This window comes from Dreissena polymorpha, chromosome 4 (assembly GCF_020536995.1).
Source record: "Dreissena polymorpha isolate Duluth1 chromosome 4, UMN_Dpol_1.0, whole genome shotgun sequence".
NCBI classification, from domain to species: Eukaryota; Metazoa; Mollusca; class Bivalvia; order Myida; family Dreissenidae; genus Dreissena; species Dreissena polymorpha.
The window spans coordinates 46,389,083-46,407,392 of NC_068358.1; the positions used below are offsets into that span (position 1 = coordinate 46,389,083).

At 33.4% G+C, this 18,310-nt stretch overlaps 1 protein-coding gene across 1 annotated transcript in view; it reads left to right on the forward strand.

Annotated features, from left to right (window-relative positions):
• The first annotated feature begins 17,931 nt into the window (after positions 1 to 17,931).
• The window catches only part of LOC127879811 (uncharacterized), a 40,024-nt gene continuing 39,645 nt past the window's right edge, over positions 17,932 to 18,310 (forward strand). The window contains exon 1 of the mRNA XM_052426861.1: positions 17,932 to 17,962. The gene's annotated coding sequence lies outside the window, so the exon portion shown is untranslated. The remainder of the gene's footprint in view (positions 17,963 to 18,310) is intronic.

Sequence of the window (18,310 nt, forward strand, 5' to 3'; positions counted from 1 at the left end):
TATTTATGTAATCAATCTAGATATTGTTAAAATGTATGCATGCATTCACTTCTGATGTTGTTAATGTCAATTTATTGCAAATGTTTGTATATATTTATGTAACCTCTGCCAACACAAGATAATCCTACAAGATTGGGTAGGATGCAATTTTTTTTAAATGTATGTTTGCATTCACTTCTGATGTTTAAATATATTTATGTAATGTATTGTTTATGTATTATATGAAGCATTTAAATTGACTCCTAAACAATCTTGAAAAAAAAACAATGTTGTTTTCCCATTGAACAGATGTTACAATCAAAGGTGCGAAAGTTTCCTGTTATGATTTCACACCTATACGGTATTATTCACACCTATCCGCCTACATATTATCAGTGGGACGAAACGTCCAATGCCCTCCTACACAAATATCAGTGGCACGAACTGGTAGTGGCACGAAACGTCCAGCACCCCTTTGAAAATGTAACTGGCTTCTCAAATTTTTTCTGGAGAACACTGGATTAACATGTCTCTCTTTTCTCTTTTCATTAAAATATGTATGAGTTTCTTTCAAACGCCAGCTGGTTACAACCACAACAATCAATTAAACTTTGAAGAATAATTAATTTATGCTTCTTTCAACAGAAATCATTACGTTTAGATATATGAACAAAATAATAAAATGAATTTACCTGAATTACCAAAGTTTTTTGTGCTGAAACCAATTATGTAGGTTATTCGCATCAATTTCATTTCTTTTTATGTAAGCTTTTGCATCGTCAAAACAATAAAATAACATTATTTTGTCTTCGTTGCGATTTCTCGCGTGGAGATTTACACACGCCATCTTGAAAACTACGACCAACTTTCGGTATCAGTCTCTTTACGGCAAATTTTTTGTTTCCTTACATCGTTGCCAAATTGCCCATAGGCCAGTTCATTGTTATTGTTTTGATTCCCGATTTTCGCGCATGCGCAATGCACTGGTAGTCAAAAAGCATTGCTTACAGCTAACGCAAAGCATATGGATAGCGAGACTTGTTTAGTCAATACATCGAAAAGAAACTTAAAAAACAACACCTAAATAATATTTAAAAAATATAATGTTCAGTGCCAAAAGAATGCATTAGCACATTTATTTGCATTTTAAAAGAACGCGTCATTAGCATAAAAGTAATTAAGATTGTCTGAAGACTGAACGACAGACAATTCGACGCAACAAAGAGCTCTATGCATTAGCCGTATAATTATTTGCAGAAAAGCTTCAATAAAAATAATGATACATCTAATTCTAAAATTATAATTATCAATTGCATGCGTAAACTAGAATAATAAAAAATTAGTGATAGCTAGAATGTGTCAGTGCTTCATTGAAAATAAACGTACTACAAAGCCCTATTAAAAGCGAAGTTCATGACGGTATTTACATGTAATTTTAATTTGGATGGGTGTTGTTCAGAGAATGACTTGAGGAATATTAACATTTAACTGAAAAACACAACCTCACATGATGCAAATTGAACTGTGTATTCATGTATTTTGTAAACTCGTTACTAGTTATCGAGTATGAGTGACAACTATCTAACATTTAACACACACGCACAAACACACACACACACACAACATAATATATATACATATATAATATAATATATACACATTGTTTCATTATTATTTACCCCCATTGATGTCAAACGTAATTTCTTGTTTTTATGATGTATTTCGTGCATTGCCGTAACATTACATCTTCATACTGAATGACGTATTTATAATTAACCGATGCCCGCTTAATACGTTAAATATTTTTTATTTACATTTTATAATTCATAAATACTTTATTTTTTTATAAATAAAACGGGCCTTTTTCCTTACCGTGTTCCCATTGATTGTATCTTTCTTTTGACTACCAATATAGCCCGGATGTAAACACGCAGGTGCGCGTGACGTCACGCGTGGGCAGGTATAAAACCCGGAAATATCCGGAAAACCCGGAAATCTTTTAGGTAAAACCCGGAACCGATATAAATGGTTATAACTTCATTATTATTCGTCCGATATTTATTATAATGGTACCGTTGTAAAGAAGATCCTCTACAGATTCTAACCATATCAAAATATTTTATGGCAGGGTCGTAGTCGGCCTGTAAATCGCGGACAAAGTCGGCCTGTTTTAACGTTTTTTTTTACACACGCAAATGCCGTAAAGAAAACCCGGAACCGATATATATGGTTATAAATGCATAATTATTCGTCCGATATTAATTATAATGGTACCGTTGTAAAGAAGATTCTCTACAGATTATAACCATATCAAAATATTTTATGGCAGGGTCGTAGTCGGCCTGTGAATCGCGGACAAAGTCGGCCTGTTTTAACGTGTTTTTTTTACACACGCAAATGCCGTAAAGAAAACCCGGAACCGATATAAATGGTTATAAATGCATTATTATTCGTCCGATATTAATTATAATGGTACCGTTGTAAAGAAGATCTTCTACAGTTTCTAACTATATCAAAATATTTTATAGCAGGGTCGTAGTCGGCCTGTAAATCGCGGACAAAGTCGGCCTGTTTTAACGGGTTTTTTTACACACGCAAATGACGTAAAGAAAACCCGGAACCTATATAAATGGTTATAAATGCATTATTATTCGTCCGATATTAATTGTAATGGTACCGTTGTAAAGAAGATCCTCTACAGTTTCTAATAATATATAAAATAGTTTATGGCAGGGTCAGAGTCGGCCTGTAAATCGCGGACAAAGTCGGCCTGTTTTAACGGGGTTTTTTTACACACGCAAATGCCGTAAAGAAAACCCTGAAAAGGAAAAAGGGGTTATAAAAACATTATTATTAATTCGATATTAATTATAATGTACCGTTGCAAAGAAGAACCTCCACAGTTTCTAACCATGTTAAAATATTTTATGGCAGGGTCAGTGCCAACCTGTAAATCGCGGTCAAAATTGACCGAAAAATACCGTTTTGTTTTTGTACACAAAACAATGTCTTGAGGAAAACACGTAAAAGCTAAAAGGGGCTATAAAAGCATCCTTTTTGTAACCGACCATACATTTTTGGTACCGTTGTTGTGGTTTTCTTCCACTGTTTCTAAATATGTAAAAAAAAATGTGAGAAAGCATAATATGAAATAAGGCGATGCATCAAAGCGAGCTCAATTAATCTGTAATAGAAGAAACCACGGACTCTAGATGACAATATACAATATACGCACCGTGAAGAAACTAACACACAACTTATATACAGATAATATTTGAATTAAATCATTAAAGGCACTTCCTAGCAGAAGAATCTGGAGTTCGTAAAGACTGTTATAAAAAATAAGGAAATGAACTTTCAATTATTACTTTAATCAGCAATTCAACAACAAACGGGCCATATTAAAGGGTTTCATGTGACCTTATGAACTGAACTGTTTGCCCAAAACCCCGCCCAAAACAGATTGTCATACTAACCGTTGCCAGCCTTGCAACCACAATTTACCTACGAAGGTCAGATCGGGATTCGAACCCGAAACCACCCATTAGCCATCTAAATAAGATATGATTCCGGCCTGGGTTGCTCTACCAATTAAGCTATTCTGACCTTTTAAAAAATATATGGGCAAACTGCAATTCTGTTGAATAGCATGATTAACTTGCTTAGAAAAACGTTTCCAAAGAATTACATGTACATTTCATTGAAATTGTTTTATAATTTAGAACGGTATATTGTCATTTCAAAAGGTCACACGAGGCAATGTTTGAAAAGCCCACAAAAGCTTCCGTTTGTAAAATGGTGATAATTTGCCGACTGTGTAGTTCATATAAACCCTTATTTTACACAAATCTGGAAGAAACATATATGGATCGAAAACCAACTGCAGATAACAGCAACAGAACAGTCCTTGTAACTAAATAACTTTTTTGTTTTAAAATCGCACAAAAGCTGCTGTTTGTAAAATAGATAAAATCACCTTATGTCGGCACACATCTGAAGTATATATGGTTCGAATACCAACTGCGGATAAGAGCTACGAAACAGTCCGGGGCAATTGCACTTTACCGGTACGCACTAGAACCCAAGCCCTTATAATTAGTGTTAAGTTGCGCAAATTTCGGAATCCATGATGGCAGCGTACCGGTAAAGTGCAATATAGCCAACATAAATAAGGAGTTAAAGCGGGACTGCACGATTTGTGTCAAATATGTTAATCAGCAATTAAACAACAAACAGGCCATATTAAACGGTTTCATGTGACCGGACGAACTGATGAAATGAACGGTTAGCCCAAAACCCCGCCGAAAACAAATTGTCACACTATCAGTTTCCAGCCTTGCAACCACAAGTTTACCTACGAAGTTCAGATCGGGATTCGAACCCGAAACCACCCATGAGCCATCTAATGATACCGGCCTGGGTTGCTCTACCAATTAAGCTATCTGACCTTTTGAAAAATATGTAGGTAAACTGCAAGTCTGTATAATAGCATGAATGACTTGCTCAGCAAAAGTTTACAGTTATTCGCACATCCCCGCTCATAGCAAAACACAATTGACTAACATAAAATCTTTTTCTGTAAATTTTTAAATCTTTAATCGAAACATCTTCATTCCTTTTCATAAGATAATGTTTTATTAATTTTGCAATGCCTTGTGGCTTTAAATTTAAATTAGGAGATTTGTGACGTATATCGTGTGTGGTCATTTCAGTGACGAAAAAAACTAGTTTAACCTCAAAATATGTAACATACATTCCACACAGGCTAAACAGGGTCGACAATCTTCGCTGTTATGACATTTTTCGTTTAAATGAAGTCTCTTCTTAGCAAAAATACAATTAAGGCGGAAAGTGTCGTCCCTCATAAGCCTGTGCGAACTGCACAGGCAAATCTGGGACGACACTGTACGCACATGCATTATGCCCAGTTTTCTCAGAATACGACACATAGTTTAAACGCATTTTCGATAGAATTAGCGACGACATATGAACGTGGTTTGTTTTTAACAGTAAATTATTTATTCAAAGCATCATCAAATGCAAAACGTATTTAGGATTGTTTGTTTTTCATGCATTATTGTAAACTTCGATAAGATTAAAATAGAGCATACATGTGTATGTGGTTAAAAAAACAATTAAGATAAATTGAAAGAGAGCATAATGTGGATGTGCATTTCGTTTGACTCTCTGGATTTTAAAGTCGGACGTGGCATTTTAGTTAACAGAAAAATATTTGTTAAAACATCGAACGAGCCCAAAACGCATTTTGGATCTTGTGTTTGTCGTGCATACTAGAAAACTTCCATAGGCATAAAATAACTCGCTTCTACGTGATCGCGGTTTTGTAAAAAAATTGGTCAGAATGGTTAGTGTTCGAAACACGTTATCAATAATGGTGTGGTTTAAATTAAATTTCGAAAAAATAACGGAAGTACAAAAATGGTTATGCATATCATTGTAAATATACCTTTAGACTTTTTTTCGTTGTATATTCGGAGTCCAATGCAATCAATGACGATTTGTCCAGTATACTTATTGAATTATCTGTCTATTTGTAAATCAAGTATGAAATTTATCATACCCATTTTGATACTTAAAATACTTTCAAATATATATGCATTTAAATACAAGCAAAGTTCGGATGTCAATACACATATCTATACTTAGATTCTCAAAACCATACCCATATCAGTAATTTTAGTCGAAAAACTCACCCCGTATTTTCGGCACATCCCTATATACCCGTATATAGGAAGTTATCCCCCCCCCCTTTTTCCGGGCCTGGATGTCGAAGGCATAAATTGCATTTTATTGTACGAGATAGATTAATTTGTTATAATGGAAATGACACTTCAAAAGTAACTGTACTGGAGGATATCATTACATTATATCTAAATAGATATCATATATCTAAACATTAAGATATAATTGTTGTACCATAATCACATACCTTTATCTCAGTGCTTGTTCATCTCAAATTAGTATTTTACCATGTGCAGTATGGACACAACCATTTTCATCTTGGTTTGTCATTGTGTACCCAACACATCTTTTGTGAAACCATCTATTCAATTTGCATCTTTTATTGTCACATTCCACCATATCGCCAACTATATCAGGCAACTTACAAGCGCAAAAAATCTTAATAGAACAACTTTTTGCTACTTTACACGGCATTTTTGGCATTTTTTCTATTTTGGAAATGTTGTAATATGTTGTTTAGTAATACATTCTAATAAATGTGCTCTCATTCTTGGTATATCATATCTGATAATTGAAAAATCTACATCATAATTGTTGTGTAACACCTCAGTAAGATTTGCAATAGCAAAAACACCACAATCTGTGTAATTAGGTTGACGCTGTACATCGTTGTACTTGTACACTGCGCTCTCCATTTTCATAGATTTGAGCGATTTGAATTGAAATACTACTGTTTAGAGTTCTTGGAGATTTTAAAACTGTCCACCACAATAACATGTCCATCTTTCTGTGATTGGTATGATAATACCGAGTGATTACTGCCGTTGTAATGTATTTGGGCGGACGGGGGATTTTGTTTCGTTAAACGTTTATTTATATCCCAGGTACCTAAATCATGATTAAAGTACGGAGCAAGAAGTGTGTTCTGCATCCCACTGTCAAGCGCGAATTGTTCTTTTAGCATTTGCTGAGATTTGTTAATTATTGGGTCGTTCAGCCACCCAGATGGATTTTTAACTAGCTCTAAATCCATTGTAGATATATTTGCAATTTCTACATTATCGGCTTCCGCGTTATCAATGGTCATTTGATTAAAACACGTATGTTCACTGGTAAATGAATCATCGCTGCTTATATTTAAATGGTTTTCTTCTTCGAGAACGTCTTCTGTAATTGAACTTAAATTGTTGTCAAACTTTATTTGTTTACAAGAAGTGAATGAATTGTTGGTGTTCCGGCTTCTTTTTTTAGACGTTGGTGTTTTTGGGGTTGATGCTATTAAATTGGCGAGCTTTTATTTCAGCGATGTGTCGCATGATTTTCCAGTTGGTGTCATGAGTATTGAATCGGGTGCTGGGTTAATTTCGAAGTCGGCTTTTTTCGGTTTCTTTTGTCCCGTTTTTTTGGCAACACGCGGTTTGCTATTTCTTCGAAGCAGCGTGAGATTTTTAACCGTGCGTTTATCACAGATTCCATCAATATTCAGAGTCATTTTAACCGCTAGTAGGTGATAACAAAGTCCAGTTGACGGACAACTACATGTTTCTTTTGGCATGATTGTCACCAAACGTTTGGAGCCATGTATTCCCTCAACAATAAAGGTTTTCATGGATGGGATTAATTTTATTTTATCATTATTTATAACAAATTCCGCCAAAGCTTTTTGGAACATATTCTTTTCAATACCCTTCCTTTCCCCTAATTCCTTATCGTCAATAGAAGTAATGTTTTTATCTTTAATTATTTCCAAATTATTTTTTTCTCCGTCGATGACATTTTCTCTTGTTATTAAATTGGTTTCAATCGGTTTATCAGTAATTTCACCTGATTTTTGGAAATGCTCTAGTATTTCTTTCGCTTGTCTTAAAATATCATACGGTGTACCGGATATGTGGGGTACATTAATTTCACTTCTGTCTAATCTGGCGTATTCACAGTCTTTTCTTATTTTAAAATTACCAGTAGTTCGGATATAAGGATAGTCGCGCTTGGTGTAGCGTTGTGTACCCCTTCACAGAGTGCCACGATGTCCTCGAAAACTCGAACCGGGGTCTTTGTGCCGATGTCGTTTGCACCGACGACGAAAACAACAACCTGTAAATATGGTTTAATGTACAATGAACGGGATTTGATGTGAAGAAAAAACAATATATTCATGCTCCGTTCATACAAGAGAAATTGAGAAAAATAAGATTCAGGTGAGATGGGGACAAAGAAGGATGAAAATTCTTATCGCGCATGCATACGACCAGTTTCTTAGGTTTTACCTTAAATTGGTGGGGTCATCACAGGGGAGGGGCTCAGGCGGGCACAAATATTGACCAAGCGTGACCAAATGACCGTTACTTGGGCATTCATAACGTTGCATATAAGTGACACGAGTGTGGTCCTTTATGAAAATTTCGGTTTAGGGGACTCAGAAAATTTAGTTGAAAATCCTAACAAGTATTATTAAAGTACGGAATCCGGATAGTGCTATTAATAATCTCGTCCTACTTTATATACGATTGTGATAAAACAAGTAATATCAAGAAACATGATAATTATAATGACGTTTCTATAGTGTGCGGTCATTTATTTTTCAATTACAAATGTTTCACTATGAGTTGTGTATTAGGCGGCAGCGAATCAACTGTGTATCTCATTTCTGGAGAAAATCCTATAATGAATTAACTGATAAGGATCTTGTGTATTCATGGCTCAATTCTCACTATTACAGGTATGGCACACCGTACTGTGTACGAATAAACAATGCATATTAAAAACTCCAAAAACAGAAACACAGTTGAAAGCGAGTTGATACGGATTTAACTGTATTATTCAGTATAATAATTATAAATATACACAATCAATTTTTGCAAAAGATGTTATTGAAATTCCGTAGTATGGTTCTGATATTCTAGATGTGGTCAGAAGATATGACCAAACATTTACAAGGGTATTTTAATGATATAATAGAATAACACTAACACATACAAGCGTGTTTTTTTTTACATTGCCTCGATCAAAATGCTCAACCTTATTCAACATATGAATATTTTTGTTTTGTTTTTTAACCAAGGAAACATACATGCTGTATGAAATGAACACTTTTTCATATACGGAATACTGTATAAATACTGTATTTGACGGTAATAGCCGTTTTACTGAGACAGTGAATTGTTATCATGAATAACAATTTACACATAAGTATTAACCTTTGTATGGGGGAATTAGGTATTCAGATTCAGGAACAATTGGGGTTAATAGAATCAGATATTCCAAGGGCCATAACTTTCTAAATAATAGACAGTATATAACTTTCCGCAATTACGCACAACTGCATGTCGCCCTGAATAATGTCCATGAGTTGAAAGAAAATCAATTGAAATTGCAAGGAGATGCGTTCACACGAAATTATTCTAATACTAAGTATATTGAAGATATAATCATATGGTCATTATTTCAGTTTAATGGCATGCGATGTTTAAATTTCCGAATAAATGAAGTGTAAAAAAAATGAAATTATTGAATACTAACTATTTACTACATTTAATCTTTAAAAAATCACAATTTGGAAACCTCACTTTTTTCGCAAATATTGCAAGTTCGCGACTCATTTTCACAATTCTGAAGAATTCGCGCCTTCAGAAATTTCACAAATTAGGCATGTTTCTTCAATGGCCATAATATAATTTCTTTAGCGCGTTACATGACTTAACGAGTGTTGGTTTCTATTCAAATCTGCTAAATACTGCGCTCTTAATTAGAATCGCATAAACGGTTTTGGTGGCATTGTTGATGACGTAAATTACTTAGATTATAAGACGTATACTACTAAATGCTGATTGAGCAAATACGACCTAAACAGATCATAATTTCAACAAAGTCATAATCTTGATGCAATTTATATTTTTATGAACGTGTTTACACGAGCATTAATTTGTACCCGCGCTTTCGGTAAATCTAGTAACCGTTTATAGATATATAAATATATTTACGTAAAACAATGACACTGCGATAAGATGCACTAACGCGCATAATATAAAATGGTTTAAGAAATCAAGTATCACCTTTGACCAGGTCGGAAATTAACTCATTAGCAATGGTTACCCACGATTGATTTAAAACTAACAGACCCTAATAACAACGACAATATTTACATAGCTTACAATTAAAGACTATATCAGTTATAAAATGTCAACCCTCCTGAACATCAACATACAACGGACAGTGAACGAGTACATGTATTTCATCCTCGATCTTATCTGTACAATGAAAACAAGTTCTGTTACATAGCTCATTATTTTCATTCCGGCCAGTCTCTAGCCTGACTACTGAACATACTAATATTCGCGAATAAACCTGAGTTCACAGAAATTAATGCTATTTACATTATTATTTCATGTTTCAAAATCAGTGTGCACTAAATCAACTATATCTAATAATTAGCACTTACTCATTCGTACAATAACAAAAAATCTGTAGAAATTAAGACTCGTTTCATGAAGACTGAAATCAAAATCATGATGAGAGCTCGAATATACGAATTTGAGTTTCTTTGTGAATTTTACTTTAAACGAGAACATTGAACTATGAATGCATACTAATTCGTTGATTTTGGACCAATTCGTACAAGTTTTGACTCTTTCTCTCTCTCTCTCTCTCTCTCTCTCTCTCTCTCTCTCTCTCTCTCTCTCTCTCTCTCTCTCTCTCTCTCTCTCTCTCTCTCTCTCTCAACTCATCTCATCTCATATTTCATAGTTATTTCAGCTTGTGGTCTTGTTTACAATAGACGTTTAACATGATTTTACTACTAGCGAAAGGCAAGACAGTCTTTCGTTGATTTTTTTTGTTCTAAAAAGTGCTTTCTGCAATGCGTGCTTATACTTTTGTAAGATACGCTAAAAAGAAGTACAATTCCTTTTACCAAAATATGAATCATTTTCTGCACACGTGAAATGCAAATTATTTCATTGTGAATGAGATGCTAGTAGACTGATGTAATGACAGCGATGAATTGAAAGAATCTGTTTGTCTTACATGTACACTATACATGAAAGGAAGGTATCATTGATCTTGTTTATTTTATATATATTATTATGAAAAATTATTCCGTTAAAGGCATAGTCAAACGGAAAAACTTTTCATGGTTATTATAATATATCATTCCTTCACTAAAATGAATGATATATCTTTGGATAGTTGTCAATTTTGTGGTTTAAATTTGAAATGTCATAATATGTAACGTCTCTTACAGAGTATATTATATATACGATTTTGTAGTGACTGTCATGTTTTATACATTGAACACACAATGCACCCATATCCGATTTTTCATCATTTAAAGTCAAAAGTTTCAATTGGTTGCATCAAAATATCACTCACTACAAGTTGGTTTTTAACTACTTCAAAAAATGAAAATGTCCCTTTAATTGACTATGGGCGATTTGACACCATTGAATTAATGATGTTAGTACAGATGACATAATAGTTTCAGATTTTAATTCGCACCTTTCGCTTAACTCAACGTTCAATGCCACGCGCCCTTATTATTGTAACTAATGCAAGCTAAAATTAATATGTGAATACTTTCTAAAAAATGGATCTTATTTAATTGTGGTTCCCTCTTATGTTTTCCGTCGACTTTAAGAATAATGTGTCAGTTATAAAAGTATTGTACAGATTCACATGCTTTGTAATAAATGAAAGATGCAAATGTGTCCAATTCATCTTTTTCAGTGCGCTTAATGTAGCTTCTTTACCTGTGACTACGTGCTTATTTTTTCGAAGAAATGAAAGATTCAAATGTGTCTTATTGATATAATACTACATGCTATACTGCCAGGGTCATGCGAAAATGGATTTTATTTCTTAATATCCAACTTCACACTTAATTAGCGCCGTCTTTATTAAGGCTATGTCTATTTAAAGAACAGATTACGGGGCGCCCAGATTACAGTGAAGTTTATACTAATGTGCAACTATGATGTGGGTCCACTCTCGTTGTGTATTTTAAATGTACATAACAATTTGGCAATAAATGACATAAGTTATTTTCAGTAAATCCAATTTGTTCAAAACAGTAGCGAGGTGCCTGAGATAGAGCTGATAAATAGGGATAACCACAGCGGGTGGCTAATACACAGTGTAGACTTCCCCTGTTTTATTATTTGAATTGTTTTTTATCTGAATGGCATTTATGAAGTGTATTAATTCGGGTCTGTTGGCGATCATTTTATGTGCAAAACTGTGTTTCTTACATAATTTCAATCGTTATGCTTTTAAACACAATTTCATGAAACCATTTAATCAAATACATTGGCGCGTTGGAACATGAATTACAAATCAAGCTGAGTGGTATCAGTTTTTAAATCGCATAACTCGCTTAAATCAACGTTCAATGTCACGCACGCTTAACAAAATTATAAAAACATCACGTGATTCATTATATTTGTTTAAAAAAAGTATGTACACATATTATATGTATTGGTATATTTTGTTTTTGTTTTTAATCAACAAGAAAAAAATAAAACATTGTCATATATATAGCGCTTTACCTTTGCAAAATTCTACATTACATAAAGAAGTATCGTATTTGTAAAAGCGAACATGCTTGACATATTTATAATGCATTATTACAAGTATTATAGTGCAAACGGAATTTGACCTTTAACTTTATGCAATCCACATTTTTAAGCGTCTTATTGTAACAGTAGCAGACAACAGGCATCAGGTTAATAAGAATAACTGATGTATTTATTGAACGTGAATAACATCACCAAGTTACATGTTTTGAAATTACAAATAATAGTATAACATTATTCATCTATCAATGGTCATTAAAAGCTATGTTTAAAAGCAAATAATATCAAAATGTTTGCCGAAATAAACAATTGTGCTGCGTTTGTGTCACGCTCTATTGGTATTTAAGTCGGTCCATACAATCACCGAAAAGCACCGAAAAGCACTCAATTTCTTTCTCTATATATGCAATATATCGTTTCTAGCGTGTGTTAACGGGTTTAATTAGTTATAAATGGTTATATGATTGTATGTCTATACTACATTTTGCCCAAAATTGGATAAATATCGGCAATATACCGACCGAATAGCACTTCATGTGAAGACCGAAAGGCAATCAATTTCTCGCTATATAAATGAAAAATTGCGTTTCTATTGTGTGTAACGGATTAAATTAGTTACAAATGGTTATATTTTATGCATACTACCTTTTGTTTATTATGATATATTAATGCCCACAATTGGATAAATATCGGCAATATACCGACCGAAAAGCACTTCATGTGACGACCGAAAAGCACTCAATTTCTCGCTATATATATGAAAACTTGCGTTTCTATTGTGTGTAAACGGACTAAATTAGTTATAAATGGTTATATTTCATGCATATTTATACTACCTTGTGTTAATTATGATGTATTAATGCCCAAAATTGGATAAATATCGGAAATATACCGACCGAAAAGCACTTCATGTGAAGACCGAAAAGCACTCAATTTCTCGCTATATATACGAAAACTTGCGTTTCTATTGTGTGTAAACGGACTAAATTAGATATAAATGGTTATATTTCATGCATGTTTATACTACCTTGTGTTTATTATGATGTATTAATGCCCAAAATTGGATAAATATTGGCAATATACCGACCGAAAAGCACTTCCTGTGAAGACCGAAAAGCACTCCCGCGACAGCACAGAATCACCGAAAAGCACTCAATTTCTTCATATTTACATGAAATTAAGCTATAAGTGCCGTTTATAATGGATTGCAAAACATGAACGTATTAATTAAGTCATAAATGACTTCTTAAAATATTGATTTAAGTTTAAAGATCACGCACAATAGTATTTTTATTTGCAACCGAAAAGCACTATCGCGCCAGCACAGAATCACCGAAAAGCACTCAATTATTCTATATATACATGAAAGTAAACTATAAGGGCCGATTTTAATGGAGTAAAAAAATGTACATATTTATTTAGTCAATAATGACTTCGTTAAATATTGATTTAAGTTTAAAAATAAAAAGGCAGTTCTTCTTTTCATTTGCATCTAATTAAAGGTTAAAGTCCGATTGTTTAAAAAAACTGCTATTTTATGAATATATATCAAGCACGTACACTTAACAAAAAATACGATATTTCTTTATTTAATGTAGAATTTTGAAAAAGTAAAGCGCTTTATACATAACAATGCTTCTTTCTGGTACTTCTTGAGTAAATAAACAACAATGTATAGCATATTATATTTGTACATAATTTATAAAAAGAACTATGCGCGTCCCATTGAACATTGAGTTAAGCGAGAGTTGAGAATTAAATTACACATTCATTGTTTCATTTTTTTTTTTAAATTTAAATGATTGAAAAATTATGTCAGAAATCCAGCTTTTCGCATTAAATGACCTTTAACAAAACGCCATCAGACCCGAATGAATACACGTCATTTATTCCCATCAGACCCGAATGAATACACGTCATTTATTCCAAGCAGGTAAATAACAAATACTATAATAAAACAGGGGAAGTCTACACTGTGTATTAGCAACCTGCTGTGGTTATCGTATCAGCTCAATACACAGGAACATGGCCATAATGGCTACTGTACTGGAAAAATTGGATTTACAGTCAAAATAACCAATTTCGTTTAAGTCTACACTGTGTATTAGCAACTTGCTGTGGTGATCTTATCAGCTCAATACACAGGAACATGGCTACTGTACGGAAAAAATTGGATTTACAGCCAAAATAACTGATTTCATTTATTGCTGAAGTGGTGTGTAATTTAAATTAACAACGAGCATGGATCCACCTCACCGTTGCACATTATATTAAATTAATTAATTTAATGAACTAATTAAAGACGGCGCTAATAAAGTGTGAAAGTGGAAATTAAGAAATAAGATATATTTTCGCATGACACTGAATACACTTTGTTCTTAAATGTCCTTATTATAATGATGTTAGGAATGCATTAATTCCGAAATATTATAGAATCCTACCAAATATGTTCACGTTTATTAAACTACTTAATAGCTCAAACAAAACTGTATTAAGAAAGCTAGCCATGTATTGTTTAACATGCTTTAAAATAAGAGAAAATGTCATATATATGTAGTGTTAAATAGAAATACATTTTTTACAAAAAATATGGTCAGAAATATGTAACTGTATCTATATTTGTAAACCTATATGCATAACATTGTGTGACCACTGTGTATTAAACCCATCCATGTACCATTCTCACGAAATATGTTCACGAAATATATTTCGTGTTTATTTAGATTATTTATTCTTTAAAATGATGTGTGTTTTTGTGTGTACTTCAACGCATGCTGTTATTTATATGTATGTTAATAACGATGAGCTTCACATGCTTAAGTCAAAAATAAACTATTCTGTTTTGTTCTGTTCTATATTTGCAAATGCAGCAGCATCATACTAAAACAATCCCAGAAAAAAAAATGAATATCAACCGACATAACCGACAGAAATGATTCGATGCACGATGTGAATCAAAATTTAGTTTAAGTAATACGACACAAAGACACTTTTTTAGTTTACGGATCATTTCGGCTTAGAGGACTGAGACAGTCATGTAAAATATCAAATAAAATATATAGTTATAATCAACTGGTAGCAAGTTATAAATATATCGGCAATATACCAACCGAAAAGCACTTCATGCTGTTTATCATCTTATACGTAAATTGGTGTAAATGTTTTAAGTATTTCTAATTGACGTAAAACAGGCCGACTTTGTCCGAGATTTACAGGCCGACTACGACTCTGCCATAAAATATTTTGATATGGTTAGAATCTGTAGAGGATCTTCTTTACAACGGTACCATTATAATTAATATCGGACGAATAATAATGCATTTATAACCATTTATATCGGTTCCGGGTTTTCTTTACGGCATTTGCGTGTGTAAAAAAACCCGTTAAAACACGCCGACTTTGTCCGCAATTTACAGGCCGACTACGACCCTGCCATAAAATATTTTGATATGGTTAGAAACTGTAGAGGATCTTCTTTACAACGGTACCATTATAATTAATATCGGACGAATAATAATGCATTTATAACCATTTATATCGGTTCCGGGTTTTCTTTACGGCATTTGCGTGTGTAAAAAAAACCGTTAAAACAGGCCGACTTTGTCCGCGATTTACAGGCCGACTACGACCCTGCCATAAAATATTTTGATATGGTTAGAATCTGTAGAGGATCTTTTTTTACAACGGTACCATTATAATTAATATCGGACGAATATTAATGAAGTTATAACCATTTATATCGGTTCCGGTTTTTCTTTACGGCATTTGCGTGTGTAAAAAAAAGCGTTAAAACAGGCCGACTTTGTCCGCGATTTACAGGCCGACTACGACCCTGCCATAAAATATTTTGATATGGTTAGAATCTGTAGAGGATCTTTTTTTACAACGGTACCATTATAATTAATATCGGACGAATATTAATGAAGTTATAACCATTTATATCGGTTCCGGTTTTTCTTTACGGCATTTGCGTGTGTAAAAAAAAGCGTTAAAACAGGCCGACTTTGTCCGCGATTTACAGGCCGACTACGACCCTGCCATAAAATATTTTGATATGGTTAGAATCTGTAGAGGATCTTCTTTACAACGGTGCCATTATAATTAATATCGGACGAATAATAATGAAGTTATAACCATTTATATCGGTTCCGGGTTTTACCTTAAAGATTTCCGGGTATTCTGGATATTTCCGGGTTTTATACCTCGCCGTCACGGGGCGCGTGAACACAACTCTGGTCTATAGGAGGTTTTGGGGATTCCAATAATGACGTCACGTTTGCGCATGCTCAAATTTTGGCCGTCAAAACTGCGGCCATTCTGCTATTGTTTGCATTTGATGAGCCGCATCGTGATACGGTTACAATCATATTCTCGACCCTTTTGAAGAACAAAAAATACTCAGAAATTGAAATTCTTTCAGATTAAATTGAATCCAATGAACGAACACAAATAAGGACGAAAACAAACAACAAAGTGATTGATTTTATGTAATCAACATATAGAAACTGATTTGATCCTATTTGTCTGTAAAAACTTACCTTGTTACAGATTAACTAAATCCTCTTGATAAATATAAATGTTTTTATTTATTTAATTGTTCACACCAATTTTGACACTCTTTATTTCAGCATTTTAACCCAGTGTTTAATTGCCCCTTTGTTTATCACAAACCGATTAACTCGATATGATCGGATACTGTCCAGACAATTACTAAGAAAACAGTGTGTCATACACCCAGGGACCTATGCTTGTATGACTCTGTATGGGGTCTCTGCATAAACCACATGATCGAGTCTGGTCATTAAACACAATTTATGATACCTCCATGTCATCTCTTGGCATATTAAGTCAAAAACTTAACAGTTGCTTTAATAAAATATTTGAACATATTTAAAAAAAACTAGACATTTGTCCGAAATTATACATTTAAAATATTGTAAAAGTTTACTGCTACACAATTAACGTATTTAACGGGTACCTGCAAATGTAAACTCTGCTATAATGTGTAAAGATCGTGCGTAACTGCAGTGTTCGAAACATCATCATGAAAACAAGCAATAGCGTTTGGTCATCATAGTGATATAAAATACTTGCGTAAAATAAATTAAATGTGTAGATTTATGGTATCATAAAATGCTAGATTTGTATCGCTCAGTATCACTGCAGAAGATGATTGCGAGTTTTCGATATACATGTACATGCAAAGACATTTCAATTTGCAAAATATGCAGGTGTTGTTTTTTTTTTTATTTGAAGGCTTAAATTTATTAATATTTTCATTTAATGTAAACGAAACAAAAATTCATTCAATGTAAAATAAAATCAAACTACATTTCAAGATTGAAATGAATTGAGCTATTTTTGGGCTATGGTTTATAACTGATTCAATGCACCCCTAAATTTCAATCGCTGATGAAAAATAACACTATCGCATCCACACCACTTATAGTAATATTCAAATTATTATATGTTTTATTATTTTTGAAATATCATTTATTAAAGTCTTACTTAAAAAAAAGAATACGGGTATTGATAGTTTTGTTTTGTGAAATTGTAAGTTTTAAGTCTTCCGACAACCTTTCCTCTGATACAATGTAATTGGCCGCGATCGAGAAGTTGACGGCCAATCTATTTTTAGTAACGGAAAACCCCTCTTGTGACGTCACACAAAAACCTCCTATACGATACTGACTCGACGTAAACATTCAGAACATGTGAGTGGGTGTTTAACCATTTAATCGTGGGTGTGTTATGAGTGTGTTTTTCTAAACACGAAATTGTGACGAAGCCTCCATAGTTTTCATTAATTTTTATTTACCTAGTCCTTATTGAAAGTTTTAGAAACTGAACGAGAAATGTTAGCTGCCGGGTTGAACAAAATCACCTAAGCTTCACGGAAGTAGCTTTCTGTTCCAGGAAGTGTTTTCTTCCTTGTTTCACAACTATATGAACAGGACAGTAGTATTGGAATAGCTGTACTGTAAGTTGTGGGTTACTTACGCTTGCCAAAATTTATGATATAAAAAGAAGAATGTAATATTGGTATTTGGCTTTTGGGATTT